This window comes from Pleurodeles waltl, chromosome 5 (assembly GCF_031143425.1).
Source record: "Pleurodeles waltl isolate 20211129_DDA chromosome 5, aPleWal1.hap1.20221129, whole genome shotgun sequence".
Lineage (NCBI taxonomy): Eukaryota > Metazoa > Chordata > Amphibia > Caudata > Salamandridae > Pleurodeles > Pleurodeles waltl.
This window is the reverse complement of record NC_090444.1, coordinates 1,509,054,290-1,509,071,585: the sequence shown is the minus strand read 5'-3', so window position 1 is coordinate 1,509,071,585 and position 17,296 is coordinate 1,509,054,290.

Genomic DNA, 17,296 nt, shown 5'->3' with positions numbered 1-17,296 from the left:
TTATACTTGGGGCAACCCCACTCCAACAGCAGTGGGGAAACCGACGTTTGCACTTAATGTAGAATGCACAATTGTACGGTCAACGGCCAAACCACAGGAAGCGCTGTTGTTCGTCTGAGTAAAGATCCTGGGAGGTTGCAAGAAGCAGAGTTTTGAAATGGGTTTCTTGAAGCCTCGAAGCAAGTGTACGACTTCACTCCTATAAAAATACAGGGTGATGATTCCTCCATTTTGATCTGTGCTCTAGCCATATTGCCTTCTTTCCCCCTAAAATATATTAAAGGATGGAATTCTCAGAATACCAGTGGAATTTCTCCGGCTCAGCACATCCCATTGCCTGCCCCCTCCTCCCCCCCCCCCCCCCCGGCCCCCCTCCACCATCCCCCCCCTCCGAACTTTCAACTAGCTGATCCAAGATAAAGTAGTGAAAACGCCTCCAGAAAGTCAGGGAAACTGTTTTTAAATCTGAAAGGTGTTTCTGCAGTACCTCTTTACTGGGTCTTCAGCAAGTTTTCGATGTGTATTAATCATTCCATTTATTTTTGTGTGGTTTAAGGGAGAGTACAGCAGTTGGTCAGAAAGAAAATGTTTAGAGGGACGTGTACCTGTGCCATATCTGACTTCAGCCCCAGACCCAATTAACAACCCCAGAATGCACATCTGAGGCACAAAGGGTGGTGTAACACCCTTCATCATCATTCATCACCACTACAATAGTTCTGTGACTCCAGTATTTTCCCATTACACACTTTTACGAATGTAATTAGATTGAAAAACACAAAAAATAAGGTCAATAACACCCAGGCAGAGTGGGGTTCTGGCCCATAGAAAGCTGATGCACTGGAACTGGGGATCAGAGGGGTGCAGCGGTACCCCTAGATAACCTTCGAAAGTACTGGGGCAGTTAAGATGCTTTTGAAGTATTTATTTTATTGCAGTATTTGTTGCGTGTTCAAAGGCACAGGCTGTGACATTTGGAATTACTGCACATCTACCTGTCGGTGGGAAGTAACTTGTGAAATCAATGATATCTCATCAAGAACGATTAATGGAATCAAACCACGTCACCTCAAATAACGTCATTTCTCAATAACCAGCTTATCGGACATTTGAAATACCGTTTGCATAATTCCTACACTTTCTAAATGAGGGTGTTCATGTGAAATGTCTTGCAACTTTTGCGACTGCTTGTAAGTTTTATTACGGGGATCTAGGTTTACTTTTTTGTTGCTGGCTGTAAAGGGAAGGCGTTCCGTAACTTAAACTAGCGAAACATGATTTGGTTAAAGGGCGTGTGAAAGAAAACTAGGTCAAAAGGGAGTGTGAAATGAAGAAGTGCGGATTACTTCCCACACACACGTAAATCACGTTTTTGCCGTTTTTCTAATGTTTACACACATTTCCAGAGACGTCGTCGTCACGTCATGCGAGGTGCACGTGAGGCACGCTGCCTCGAAAGACAAACATATTGGGGGAAATGTTTCAGTATGGTCAAAACAAACACACATTGAGTCTACATTGTGCGTTTGATGTTATTGCTTTTTTTTTTTATTATTATTTTTAGGGATGCCTTGATAGCACGTGTCTGCCAGCGCTTTTTTCACTATTTATAAAGTATACATCTGTAAAGTACGAGACCTGGAGAGCAGGATGCCAGAGGCCCGGATAATAAGTACTTTAGATCGATGACTCTGAGAACTTTGCAAAATATGACCGCGAACATAGCTCCTATGGTGAAGTCGATCGACTTGGCGCGGGGGCAAAGGAAAAGAGGTTAATGAAAACGGAGGGTTAATTACAAGGGGGTGTTAGTATGCGTTAGCTGGGTGTGTCCTTCAGTTAGAGGTGGACATGCCAGAGAATTCATTAGGTGAGCCGAGGCCAACGCAGGTGTCCGGCTTGGCTGTAAGAGCTGTACGCACTAACCGAGCCTGCAAAAATGGTCATGTCAGCCTAATTTAATGTCTGTGATGAATTCCTTTAACTGCTTGTTACTTCTCTGCTGATGCAGACTATCGAATGCTGAATGTCAACCGAGAGCCTTGTAAAGCCTCTTTCACAAAATATAAACAAATCCAAATTGCAAAGAGCTGAAAATTCATTCTGAAGTTATGTAGTATACTGGGAAATGCGAAATTTCCTAGCTATCCTGAAGGAAAGTTTCAATTCTATTAAGGACACGGAGGCGAGGATTACGCAGATCTTTCTTCACTTTTTATTATATAGCAAGTTCAAAGTTAAACACAGAATGAACAAAAAAAACTACAAGATCCATGAAGCCGCCGCCATGGTAACCAGTATCCATTGAGGTTCCGTTCCTCACGCTGGTATAAATATCCACGAGTGCGTCACACTTCCTCGACTTCACTGCGGAAAAAATCCTAGAAATCAATTGGTTGTAGTTTCGGATCCTACGAAAAAAATGGTGTAATTAGGAACTAAACTGATAAGACAATGTCGCATTCAAGTCGCAATATTGAGAGGTACATACAATTCGTAAATACTTGAATCAGAAAATATAATCATAATAGCAAGCAACTCAGCTTAATGTGAACTAGAAATATGACCAAGGAAAACAATAAATAAGGGAATAAATGGAAGCATACCACCGCAATACGAAGTTACAAGTGTTCGGTGGGAACAAAACTCGTGAGCAGTATTTGGGTGGGATAATCCTCGCCTCCGTGTCCTTAATAGAATTGAAACTTTCCTTCACGATAGCTAGGAAATTTCGCATTCTATATCAGGACCAGAGGCGAGGATTATGCAAGTTCAAAGCTTACCCACCACCAATGAGGCTGCTTCATGAATTGGTTTAAAATAAAACTTTTTAAAAGTAGATTCAGAAGACCAATCAGCAGCATGCATGATGTCCTCTAATCTACCCCCCCGCCCCCCCCCCCCCCCCCCACCTGTATGGCTTTTGAAGCCATGGCCCCCCGAGTAGAATGGGCGCCAAACACCTGAATATTAATACCTGCTTCGGACAGAATCCATCTGACCCACCTGGCAATGGAAGGAGAAGAAACTGCCTTAAACGGTTTCTTTAGGGAAATTAACAATTGATTTTCACCTCGAGGTCTATTATCCACTGTCACTTCTTCATAGACTTTGAGACATCTAACCCCGCATAATTTTGGGGAATTAGGAAAAGCCGGATAGGATACTGACCTGGTATTATTCTTCGTTCTCCTTGAAATAGTATAAGTGACTCCTTCTGGAGTAAAAACTCTAGCCGATATATCCAGGGCTCTGACATCTGACACCCGTTTACATGAGATGAGGCACAAAAGCATGGCTAATTTGGCTGACAACTCCTTCCTCGACAGATGCTGATTATCCTGCCACGAGGTCAAAAGATTAAGAACTATGTTTACATCCCAGAGCTCTGCGTATCTAGGTTGTGGAGGTCTGGAAAGTCTAATACCCTTGAGAAGTTTACATATCCAAGGATGTTGCCGATTGGGCGGTTATTAAGAGGGGGATGACCCGCGGAAATGGCTGAACGAAAAGAATTGATCGTACAATAAGCCAGGCCGGATTCCGCTAATTCTGCAAGGAAATTGATGTCGGTAATACTGGCCCCCACGGGATCGCAGTGTTTGCCCACACACCAACGAGACCATCTATTCCACGCGGATCTATATCGTTTGCATGTTCCAGGGGCCCAGGCCTGTACAATGAACTTTTTAGCTTCCTGCGAAAGTCGGCCGTCCTGCCAACGAGACCTGAAATCTTCCAAGCTACGAGAGTTAGATGACCCTGAAGGACCAGGGGGTGAGAAAAACCTGACGGGTCCCGGAGAATCGAGGGAAAGACCGGGAGATGAATAGGACACTCGCAAGAGAATTCCAGCAGAGTCGGGAACCACGCCTGAGACCTCCACCAGGGGGTTATCAGGATCACTGTTGCTTCTTGACGGCGAACCTGGGCTGCGACCCGTGGGATAAGAAGGAAGGGGGGAAAAGCATAACCTTGAAGTTTCCCCCAGTTCTGGAGAAACGCATCCACTGCCGCAGCTCCCGGATCCGGGCACCAGCTGAAGTATAGGGGAAGATGAGCATTCCACCTGGATGCAAGAAGGTCCACTGAGCAGGGACCCCAACGAGCCATGATCGCCTGAAAAATCGATCGATGTAGTTGCCAGTCGCTGGAATCCGTGAGAAACCGGGAATTCCAATCTGCCCAAGTATTCTGGGATCCCGGAAGATACTCTGCTGTGACAGAGATTTGATGCTGGAGGCAAAAATGCCAAAAATCCTTTGCCAGCTCCGCTAGGGCCCTCAATCGTGCCCCCCCCCCCCCCAAACGATTTATGTACTGCACCGCAGACACATTGTCCATCCGTAGTAGCACTACACATGAGATCTTGTCTCTCGTTAGAGATTTGATCGCAAACGATCCCGCTAGGAGTTCCAGACAATTGATATGCATGGTGAGCTCCTGCGGGGTCCAGCGTCGCCCAAAACGAAATGTCCCCGCATCGAGCCCCCCATCCATGGCGTCCGACTCTATCACCAGGTCGGGGGCGGCCCCGAAAATGGCCCTGCCATTCCATGCTTCCATGTGGTCCAGCCACCCATGTAATTCCGTCCTTGCCTCCTGAGACAGGGAGATCAGTTCGGAATACGTCACACCTCGACGAAGGTGAAAAGCCTTCAGACGTTGAAGGGCTCTGTAGTGTAGGGACCTGGAAAGATAGCCTGAATTGAGGAGGAAAGCAGGCCGACTACTCTGGCTAACTGACGTAGCGAAATCCTGTCGCGCCGAAGGACTTTTCTCAGTTCCTTCTTTATCTTGGATATCTTTGTTGTCGGAAGACTGAGGGATGCTGATCCGGAATCTATGAGGAAACCCAGGAAGACCAACGACTGGGTCGGAGTAAGTTCCGACTTCTGTTGGTTGATCACGAACCCCAGTTCCTGCAAAAGAGCAATAGTTGTGTTCATATTGGATAAGAGTTGAGACCTGGATTGATTCATTAGAAGGATGTCGTCCAGGTAGATGATGAGGCGTATGCCTTGCAACCGCAGTACTTCCACCACTGGTTTGGAGAGTTTGGTAAAGCACCATGGTGCTGACGAGAGACCGAAGGGGAGAGTGGTGAATTCGAATACCTGATCGTTCCAGAGGAATTGCAGGAATCTGCGATGGGGAGGAAAAATAGGGACAGTGAGATATGCATCCTTGAGATCTAGACGAACCATCCATTCTCCTTGTAAGAGGAGGTCGCAGAGCATATGAATACTCTCCATTTTGAAATGCCTGTAAACAACCCATTCGTTGAATGCACGAAGATTGATAACAGGCCGAAAACCCTTGTCCTCCTTTTCTACCAAGAAGATGTTGCTTACGAAACCTGTGGGATGAAGGGACGCAAAGGATATGGCACCCTTGTGAAGGAGAGCCTGAACTTCTAAGTTTATGAGCTCAGAGTCTGCTGCAGAAAATACTATGGGCGATGGCAGATTCTCTTGGAACGGGGTACCCAGAATTCTATCCAAAAACCTGAAACAGTCTGTAGAACCCATGCGTCGGAGGTGATGCGACTCCAATTGGTCTTGAAAAAACGTAATCTCCCTCTGAAATTTTGAGGGGAAAAAGGGGTAAGCCTTACCAGAAGGTCCTCCTGGGGCATTAGATGCTCCTCGTGCATTCCTGTTAGTTCTGCCTTTCCCCCTGCCTCTGTTGGGGAAGAAAGTTCCCTGTCGGCCATCTCGCCAACCGTTGTTCCGGAAGGAGCCGGGGCCTTGCTGGTAGTGGCAGCCGGAAGAGCGACCCCTGCCTCGTCCGGCCCGCCAAAAACCTTATTGGGGAAGATCTTTTTGATGGATGATTGGGCTTTGTCGAGAGCCGAAAAAGTAGTAACGAATTTTCCCAATTCTTTTACAAAAGGGTCACCAAATAAATTGCCTTGGGCAATAGCCCCTGCCTCCGAGTTAGAAAGCTCCCCTAATTTGGGGTCTATTTTGATTAGTAAAGACCTGCGCCTTTCAGCTGAAATGGCGCAGTTCGCGTTGCCCAGGAGACAGACAGCTCTCTGGGCCCATCCTGCTACAATGTCTGTCTGAAGGGGAGTGTTCGATTGCTTGGCACGTTCCGCCAATTGAATCATCTATGTGAGGGGTCCCAACACATCAAGAAGTTTCTCCTGGCATGCCCTCCAGGATCGGTCGATCCCCTTCTTGGGATCTTTAGTGTACTTGGCAAAAAAGGTACACATTTTGGGGTCTATATCAGGTGTGAAAGCGACCTTATCTGACAAAGACGGGCGTGGGCATTCCTCCCGTAAACGAGCACGCACCTCTTTGTCAAGAGGTTGTCTAATTTTACTGGCGACCTATTCAGCCACCTTGTGGTCTGGACGCCACTCCGAGGAACGCGGATGGTAAATACCCTCCGGTTCAAACATATCGGAGTCAGAATCTCCCTGGTCAGAAGGATCCGGTATGGTAGCACCAGGATGGCAAGGGTGACCTGAGTCATCATCTAAAGATGAGGAATCGTCGTCTGAGCCTCCCGTGATGCCTTTAGGTGACCCCATATCAGGGTTCCATAGGTGGTGAAACATGTCACCCATTGCACCTGGTAACAGACCCTCCCGGGAGGGTAAACGCTTATGCGCGCGCGCACTCTTGGATAAGTTGTTTGATAAAAATTCAATATCATCCAGGTGCCCCGCGTCGCGCTTGCGTGGTTTCCTGGGGGCCGAAAGGGTAGAGTTACCACCCTCTGCTCCCGTCACGCCAAACATGCCCGTCCCTTTGGACACCTGTTCTGTGAGTTTAGCTACGCTTTCCTTAAGAGGGGCCAAGGCGTGAGAAATAGCCTGCGAGAACAGTGCGTCCACCCCAGGGGGAGGGTACGGTGAGAAGGACCCTCACCTGGGGACATGTTGGCAAAAGGCTCATGGTCCTGAGAGGATTGCATCCTGAGGTTCAAACAAATAGTCATAGTGTGACAGAGAACACCCTATAAAAAATATACAAAGGGTATTCCCTACCCCCTCTGTCAATAAATAGCCAGTGAAGGCTAAGAGAAAGCTCTTCCCAAAGGGGTAAATCTTACCACATGAGGTGTCACAGGGTAGGGAAAGAAAAGAAACACAAATGTAGAAAAAAGAAGTTGAAAAATAAAAGTCCTTGCGAGCGCTGAGTGTTTGAAACACACGAGCGCTCAACGCGCGTCGAAAAACCCACCGCGCGCCCTCTGTCGGGCCCGACGTGTCTTTAAAGGAAATATAAAGGCGCTCGAGCGGAACGCCTGCCACGCCGAAGACACTCTCGTAGCAACGCTCGTTGCTACCACAGACAATGTTATGGACAAAACGTGTTAAGCAAAACAAGCACTGTTAGGAAAATACGCGTAAATAACTGGGAGGCAGTAAGGCACTTATCTGGTTTTGGAGCAGTGAAGAAAGAGGAAGTGTGACGCACTCGTGGATATTTATACCGGCGTGAGGAACGGAACCTCATTGGATACTGGTTACCATGGCGGCGGCTTCATGGAACTTGTAGTTTTTTTTGTTCATTCTGTGCTAACTAACTTTGAACTTGCTATATAATAAAAAGTGAAGAAAGATCTGCATAATCCTCGCCTCCGGTCCTGATATAGAATTATTCAAACATTGCAATAAAAGATGTATGTTGGGAATCACAACATGGCCAAGCTGCAAGTCCTAGACTGTATAGTGCAGTTAGGTAAAAGGGAGGGCTATCTGAAAGTGCTGCTCTTGACTTGTCCGTTTGTAAGCGGATTCTCATTGGCAATTAGCTCTTTTGTGGGGTCCAGCTGTGCCCTTTTAAAAGGCTGAAATTTACTAGTGTGAACTGCAAATAAAAGGTAATTATCCAGCCTCAAATGTCTCAAGCCTTTCTTGTGGATGGGGCGGGACAGGAGAAATCTAGCTGTATCACGGCGAGTGACGCCTGCCATCAATGTCTCCACCTTTGAAATAAATGTTCCAGGGCCCCACTGAGCTCTGCGCGCTGTAAACCACTGCCTTTGTTTACTATTCATCAGTAGGGAGAGCAGACGTACTAGATGTCCCCGTATAATCCTGGTTTTCGGTGGACTGTCCCAGTGTCCTGATACTTTTCTTCATTTTAAACATGTGTCCTGTTTTTTTGGGGGAAAGGTCAGGTAATCCAGCAAAACATAATTAAAAGATATGCTCTCCTTTCACATGTGCCTCTGAAGACTGAAAAATATGAGTAATTATGTTTCTGTCAGGCTGAGGAGGTCGGCTGCATGCCCCCAGGAGAGGAGAGGCAGGGTGGGAAGAAGGGCAGGGAGCTTGGGGTGAATGTCCTGCCATACATATCATATTTGGGGGGGGGTTGTTATGTTCCTATTTTACTCCTACAAAACCATAGAAGTTCAGCAGATAGAGTTTTTTCAAATAACTATAACTTACGCCCTAAGGTACTATAACTCGCACCCTTGCCATGCAGTCTTCTTATCAATAATTTTATTCCAAATGTTGCAGTTATAATATAAAAGATGCCATATAAGATTTCATCAATGATATAATACAGTGGACCCCCAGTTTATTATTACTGGAGGCCCGGACCACAGGTTAGGAACCACTGATATAAGATGTGGAGTAATTCGCTGTGCATGGTGAAGGCTCAAGTTATAGTTACCTTAGGGCGCGAGTTATGGTTACTTGAAAGAACTTTAACAATAACTCCTAATTTTCTACGGTTTTGTACGAATAAATTCAGAACCTAACTAAAACTTCCCCTTAACCTTTGTTTTTTTTCTCAGTGACTTTCTATAGTTCTTTAACATAAATTAATTTTAATTACTATAAATTATCCATCCCCCGCAGTGCATGGTGAAGGCTCAAGTTATAGTTACCTTAGGGCGCGAGTTATGGTTACTTGAAAGAACTTTAACAATAACTCCTGATTTTCTACGGTTTTGTACGAATAAATTCAGAACCTAACTAAAACTTCCCCTTAACCTTTGTTTTTTTTTTCTCAGTGACTTTCTATAGTTCTTTAACATAAATTAATTTTAATTACTATAAATTATCCATCCCCCGCAGTGCACAGCTGGGGTTGGACGCAAGGCCTCGCTTGAAGCCAGGCCTTGTAGGCAAGCCTTTATAACCAGCCAACGCCACGCCACACACAGCCTTTGGCAATTCACAGCGCAGGTTGGCCACAGGGCCTGTCTTTCTCAGTGGATCTGTGAGTGAGTGCATAAGTGTCTGAAAGTGGGTGCATGAGTGTCTGAGTGCATGTATGAGTGAATGAATTAGTGTATAAATGAGTGTGGTTTTTCTTTCAAATTTTTTCACATTCGTGAATATTTTGCAAATAATTAGTGAAAATTTGTGAATATCCTGCATCGTGATGCAAAATAATTTAAAACCTATAATTTGCCCCTAAAACACACCTATATCAACCCCGTGGGATTAGGGTACCGTCACCCAGACATCTTAGGCCACTTTCAATTAGGATTTTCACCCCTGGGTGCCGTGTCCCGTGAAATAAAATGTCAGCCACAACTTTGTAGTCAGGTTGCGGTCAGTCAATTACAGCGCTTCTTCTCGTACACGCATTCACGAAAATTTGGTAATTTCCATGAAATAATCACAAAGTTACCGCAGCCGGGTATATACAAATTTGGATTTGCCTAAATTTTTCAAAAACTACTAAACGGATTTACACCAAGTAAGTGAAAGCACTATCTGTGTATCAAAAGCTAGCTCTGTCAAATTTGGCGTAGTTCCGTCCAGCAGTTCGGGCTGAAGTCGTGTCTAAAGGTCCTGTCTGAATTAAAGTAGGAAACACAACTTATTTGACACCCCCTTTTTTTTCGGTCCCCGTCTGACGGATCACGCCTAAACTTCTTGTGTAGAACAAGAATTACCTTTACACCTTTTTTGGGAAAATTTCTTGAAGATTCGTCAAACGGCGCCAAAGGTATAGGATTTTTCTATGGATACACGGTCCTAACTATAACTACCTACTGATGACCACCAGTAGGTAATAAATATGTATAATTTATTTACAAGGCTACTCAAAAACTGGGACAGGCTGACAGGCCAGATACAGAAGTAGTGATTTAGTCCTACTTTTATTTCTGGCTTGACCCAGTTTTTGTTTCTCAACATCTGGGCACCCTAATCATCAGGAAAGTTTTATTTAAAATTACATGGTGTACTTTGTAATTAGATCAAGCAGAGCTGCTTCAAATTAGTTATATTGTCCCTCCTTCCTTGTCTAGACTGCTCGGTTCTGTTAAGGACGCCACACACAGATCTGTGGGCATACATTTAAATGCGGTTTGTGCCATTTATATATAACAATTACCACAACACCTTGGAGTTACAGGCAAGTCTTCTGCATGTCTCTGGAGAGCGTGCTTCCCCTGCCTTATTATTATCTACAGGCAAGTCCACTGAGGATCTCCCTGTTTACGTGGACTGAGACCCTAGAGCTTAGCTCTGAGGTTGAGGGGGCGACGCATAGTGCACCCCTATTTCACAGAGAGTGGCTACTGCCCTCTTTACCAAGCTGACAGGTGGCAACAATAAATCTATAGTCAGGGATATCTGTATCCGTGTACCCTTGGGGCTAGGGGTGGCGGGGGAGACACCCTTCCATCAAGTCTGTGCAAAATTCTTTGCCTGTGGTCCTGTTGCCTTTGTCTACATGGGATGTGTGTTCGAGAGCCAATAGGTTCCCTAGGGGAGAATGGTGAGGTTGAGTCATTGTGTTTAATGTGAGCAGAGCTGTTCTGCTTGACATTCCAGCTCCCCCATTCCCCCCCTAAGCTTGGTGGGCTGTGGTAGACACTTGCTCTTATCTATGATTAGCTCACCTAAACCTGCTAGGAGGGATGATGGCCAGTGCCTCCTGGTCTGGAGTTATTTAAAAATCCTCTCTGGAGTATAGCCCGTGCTGATACCAAGAGCCTGTCCTGAATCCCAGTAACTCATCCTATACATGTTTTATTCACTCAGGCCCATATTTATACTTTTCTAGTGCTGCATTTGCATTTACAATTGTATTTTGCAAATTTGTGCCATTTATAAATGTGGGCCACAGTGAGCATGACACAGATAGGCCTCATGATTGGAGGGGCAGCCAGGGTTTAAAAGTAGCAGACCCTCTAATTGAATTAGCCTATCAAACAGAGGTGATAATAGTCTGGCCTGAGTTGCCAGTGGTTGTTCAAGACTGATCTTGGTTTCTAACAAGCATCTACAGAAGCCAGCTGTGGGCCCGCAGTGCAAAGGCATGGAAGCTTGCTCACCGTGTCTGACTTGAGAGTTTTCTCTGTGATGGATGAATACTGCTGTGAAGGAATTTGCCAGCTGTGAAAGAGCAAAAGGATCAATCAGCAACCTGAATGCAGATGCAGAGGACCAGCTGTTTGTGGGGCCTGTCGGGTGGAGCAGCATCGGCTTGGAAGACAATGAAATTGCAAACAGCTGCTCAAGATAAGTAAGCTTGTAGCACATGAACAGAGGGAGATGGGGAACCTTGATTCCACCATTCCTTTGAAGGTGCGTTCACTTCTGCGCAGACCACTCCCCTGTGCTGTTGGAGCCTAGGATACTTACACCTACAATCTGTAGCTGGGGAAGAGTATCCTGTGGTACAGACCCCTACCTTTCTCTTTGTGATACATGGGGGTACCAGGGTGTACTGGCACTCTGGCCAGCTAATACTCTCCTACAGCTAGCCAGTGGCTACTGGTCTAGTGGGACTCCTCTCAACTGAGCCAAGACATCAGGCACCTGTGATCAGATCCCGGATGCCACTAGAGCGGTGTCCCTGCTAAGGACAGGAGGGCACTTCTGTTCTTTGGGTGGTGGGTTCTGGGACTGATCTGAAATGTTTGACTTCACATCATATGATGAAACTACACCATTACCATGCAAGGATTGGTATCCTGGCTCTAGCGAATGGGAGCACCCCTGTGCAACATGGTCTGTAATATGCAATGCTAATTGTGTGTCTACATGCCAACTGCATTTGTATAGTGCTTAGTGTCTAGGCACTAAAAAAATGTTTGGGGTCGGAACTCTGGCCCGGAGGGTTGTAGAGATGTCTGTTTTTCACTGTTAATTAGTTTTATGTGTAGTATATTTCTCTTATGTGTGTTAAAGTACTTTTCTTTTTAAAAAGTATCGCACTAAGTGGACATTGATCTTATTAGCTGGTAGTACAGTTTACCCTGTATTCTGAATGTCTAAACCCACTTAACCATTTTGAGTAAGCCTTGGACTGCTCTGCCTCGCTAACCTGAGAGAGTTAAGTACTGGAGAGGAGTATTTGGTTATCCAGTTTTGGGTCCACTGGTAATGAGGCCCCATGAAACCAGTGGGGGACACTCCAGTTGATGCGATTGGAGAGGGGTAGCCCTTCAACTTGTGAAAAAGAAACAAGCTTGAGTACAGGACAAAGGCCCAGATTCCCAGGCAGCGCAGCGGGCAGACAATTTGTGCTGCATTCCGTGAGGCGTGAGCAGAAGAGCGGCATATTTACAGAAATATGTCTCTCTCCTCCCTTCTCCCTAGCGGCGATGTTGTCTTCAGCTGCCAAGCGCCATGGACACACCTTAACGCAATAGTGCTTTTCAGTGGAATTAATTTTGGACGTTAAGCCCTGTCTATTAGTATTAGTAGATATGGTTTAGTGTCAAAAAGCATGGGAGTTTGCATGAGAACGCCCATGTACCCCACCCTTGGCGCTAGGCAACGCAAAATGTTATTTCATTTATGCGTTACTTTTAGGGTACTTTATAGTGTAAGGCAAGCTTTGCGATGATAAATAAGTAGGTTAAAAAAAAAAGATTTTGCATCGATTTGTGTCACACTTGTGATGCAGACATGTTGTAAAATCTTAGTAAAAATACCCCAAAGTGCTGTATTTAGAGGGGTATGGTTAGTTAACCATGATGTATTTTGCAGGTTGTATTGAAGTGATTCGATTTGCGGGCACAGATTTTACAGTACACCTGTATGGTGTTAATCTGCTGTGTTCTCGAATTGAGGCAACATTTGCTCTGCCAGGCCAGTGTGAGTGCTGCTACCATTACATGCAGCTGTTGTGCATTCTCAACCTTTGCATGGCTCGCCTTATCTTCTCTTACAGGGTGAAACAATGCTTATTTCTCCGAGACTGGGAGGAACCCCTGTTTGCATGCCTCTGCGAGATACCTCTATACTCTAACATCTGAGGGAAAATAAGGGCCTCATTTACGAGGCCCTATCGGCACACTGCGCCACCAGAGCATAATTTGTTTTTTACACTCCTTTGGCTCAGTGTGCCATCCCATATTTACAAGGCCACGCAAAGCCACCTAGCGTGGCTTTTCGTGGTCTTGTAAGTATGGGCCCCTTTCACTCAGAAAACTGCATGAAAGAGGCGTTCTATGGGTGTTGTTGTGTGCATTCCCTGCGCCACAGGGCTTGTAAATAAACCCCTAAGTGTGCCATTTTCTTTTTAGACACTAACATATCTTAAAATTTCTACTTTGATCTGATAAAATAATTGGACTTTTTAATTTCTTGTTTTTCACTGTGCATATAAATGGTACAATGTGGCATAGGTGCCCACACTGTGGGCGCAAAACTTTTGTCAAGTAAAAAAACCCACTAACAGTCCACCTCGAACAGAGGACGCTTTTCATCTTTTTAAATACATGCTTGAAGTGACGGAACTGAGCACTGGCCTCGCTTTCAGTTCTCACTGGAGAGGGATTTTTGCTTTAGTAGCAAGTAATGGAGAGGGCTGGTTGCATTTTATTGATAGTACATGATGGTAATTAAAGGAGAACATATTTAGATGTGGTTGTGGCCGTGGTCAGTAGTGGTTTGCCCACTAGTGACCCTTGGGCTTTTTTTTTTTTTTTAATGCTTAGCTGCCCACTAAAATGTGTTGACTCCTGTGAACTTCTAACGACATATAGGAGATTAAGTTATATTCCTCTTCCTTTGGAAAAGATAACTGCATAAGAAGAGGTGCCGAATTACCTCATTGGTCCATGAAGGGCATGTATTCAAAATGCAGCCCCTTCTGAGCAATACCTGGGTGATGAGCATGGGGAGCGTAGGAATGATGTATGTGTGCAGTAGGAAGCAGAAAGCTCGGTTTGTCTTGGACTCGAGGGTCGAAGAGGACCTTGGGCTGAGCAAGACATCTGCTCAAGCTTCTAGTGGCCTGCCCATCTCAAACGTCAATGTGTGACCTTGTGTCCAAACTACCAAAGAACAAAAGGATTTCAAGACCAGAGTGGTACCTGTGCTGATTCATTCTGCAGCACACATAGAAAGAGGAAGTAGCCTTCCAGGATTGTTCTTCTGCAGGACGGTGCCCGTTCCTGAAAAAAAACAATCCAACATGCAATGCAGGCACCCTTGCACCGTGGTGCAAGGGTGCCCATGTTCGGGGTAGGCAGCCCATTGTGTCCCAGCGCTGGAGAAAATGACAGGAATGCACCGTATTCTATAGATAGGGCATATTCCTGCCATATCCTTTCGACACAGGGCAGCACAGCTAGGTGACTTGGTGCACTGCCCTGCCCCAAAAGCCCATAAATAAGGGCCAAAGTTCATTACTTCCAGAGGTTCTTAGAGAACCGTGGAGTTCAAATGAATTGGGAAGCCAACATAACGACATGCGGTCCTTCAAGAAGCCACTAAAAGGAAGTCTAGACTTAAAAACAAGAACTGCTCCAGTTGATTATCGAAGCATCCCATTCGCACACAGCAAAATTAACCACAAGTTGTCTCTCGTGTTCATGCAGGTCCAAACTGCTGAGGCATTTCTTGATGCAGAGCAAAAAGACCATGCAGGGTCATCCTGAACTTTAAAACGGATTAACTAAGTCTAGAAACTTTATTTTCTACCAGTGCTATTTGGGAATGATATTATTGTCCCAATATTTGGACAACGGGGTTCTTTTCCTTTATTTGCAGTATTTGTTACGATCAACACTAACATCTGTGAGTTTACATATTCTTGGCTTCACTGAGTAATGCAATCCTAATACTACATGGAGTTCACCACCATGTTTTCCAAAATGCCTCATGGTATATGGGTAGGAGTAATGTTTCAGTAGTGTGTTCAGAGTCCGGTACACACATGGATTGCAGTTGCTTTGAAGATTTATTCCCACTGGTGTGAGTGGGTTGTAAGTATGTTAACTATGGTTTTTCTGCATGAGCTGTGGCTTAACTTAAATCGGGCTCCTGCTTCATTGCTGAGTTCGAGTTCATTGTATCTGCCATGGTGGGTGGACCTCAGTGACTGCTTGTAGCTGACATTATGGTCCTCCTTCTACGTTTCTAGTTGGCATTGTCGTCCTATGTGCAATTGTAGTCCTCCATCATTGTTGCTGGTACCACTGCCTACTGTAGTTCTCCTTGCTTGGTGTTGGTTCTTAAATTTCATACTTTTAGAGAAATAACTGTTGTAGTCCCACTAATTGAAACACGGCCTTATTTATTAAATATGTTTTCAGTTATATCATCATGAGCTTGAACTGCTAGTGTAAATAATTGCTGCTCTTCTTTTATTGTACTCTTGAGGCACGTTGCACTAGCTCGTGTTACTGCAGGTGTCTGCTGCTCATTCTTGGGACATGTAGCATTTGTAAAGTCAGTAGATATGGCTTTAATATGAAAACGCAAACAAAGTGTCTGTGCATGTTATTGTTTACCTATGTTACATTAAGCCAGGTGTATTGGATTTACCAGTGGTGTGGCAAGTTCAATGGATAAATTAGGAAACCTGCAATCAGTGGGCTAATCACAAACTGCATTTTTGTAGTATATAAAGTAGTGCATGTAGGAAAGTACCATCTTGCCTGGCATGTTACCCCCATTTTTACTTGTATGGATGTTTGTTTTTGCCTGTGTCACTGGTATCCTGCTAGCCAGGACCCCAGTGCTCATAAAGAGTGCCCTGTATGTGTTCCCTGTGTGGTGACTAACTGTATCACTGAGGCTCTGCTAACCAGAACCTCAGTGTTTATGCTCTCTCTGCTTTTAAAATCGTCACTGCAGGCTAGTGACCATTTTTACCAATTCTGATTGGCACACTGGAACACCCTTATAATTCCCTAGTATATGGTACCTAGGTACCCAGGGTATTGGGGTTCCAGGAGATCCCTATGGGCTGCAGCATTTCTTTTGCCACCCATAGGGTGGCTCAGACAATTCTTACACAGGATTGCCACTGCAGCCTGAGTGAAATAACGTCCATGTTATTTCACAGCCATTTTACACTGCACTTAAGTAACTTATAAGTCACCTCTATGTCTAACCCTCACTTAGTGAAGGTTAGGTACAAACCTACTTAGTGTGAGGGCACCCTGTCACTAGCCAATGTGCCCCCACATTGTTCAGGGCAAATTCCCCGGACTTTGTGAGTGTGGGGACACCATTACACGTGTGAACTACATATAGGTCAATACCTATGTGTAGCTCCACAATGGTAACTCTGAACATGGCCATCTAACATGTCTAGGATCATGGAATTGTCCCCCCAATACCATTCTGGTATTGGGGGGACAATTCCTTGCATCCCCGGGGCTCCAGCATGGACCCCGGGTGCTGCCAAACTAGCTCTCTGGGGTTTTCTTCAGCTACCACTGCTGCCAACCCTCAGACAGGTTTTTGCCCTCCTGGGGTCTGGGCATCCCAGTCCCAGGAAGGCAGAACAAAGGATTTACTCTGAGAGAGGGTGTTACACCCTCTCCCTTTGGAAATAGATGTTAAGGGCTGGGGAGGAGTAGCCTCCCCCAGCCTCTGGAAATGCTTTGAAGGGCATAGATGGTGCCCTCCTTGCATAAGCCAGTCTACACCGGTTCAGGGAGCCCCTAGTCCCTGCTCTGGTGCAAAACTGGGCAAAGGAAAGGGGAGTGACCACTCCCCTGTCCATCACCACCCCAGGAGTGGTGCCCAGAGCTCCTCCAGTGTGTCCCAGACCTCTGCCATCTTGAATGCAGAGGTGTGAGGGCACAATGGAGACCTCTGAGTGGCCAGTGCCAGCAGGTGACATCAGAGACCCCTCCTGATCGGCTCTTACCTGGTTAGGTAGCCAATCCTCCTCTGAGGGCTATTTAGGGTCTCTCCTGTGGGTTTCTCGTCAGATAACGAATACAAGAGCTCACCAGAGTTCCTCTGCACTTCCCTCTTTGACTTCTGCCAAGGATCGACCGCTGGCTGCTCCAAGACGCCTGCAAAACCGCAACAAAGTAGCAAGAAGACTACCAGCAACATTGTAGCGCCTCATCTTGCCGGCTTTCTCGACTGTTTCCTGGTGGT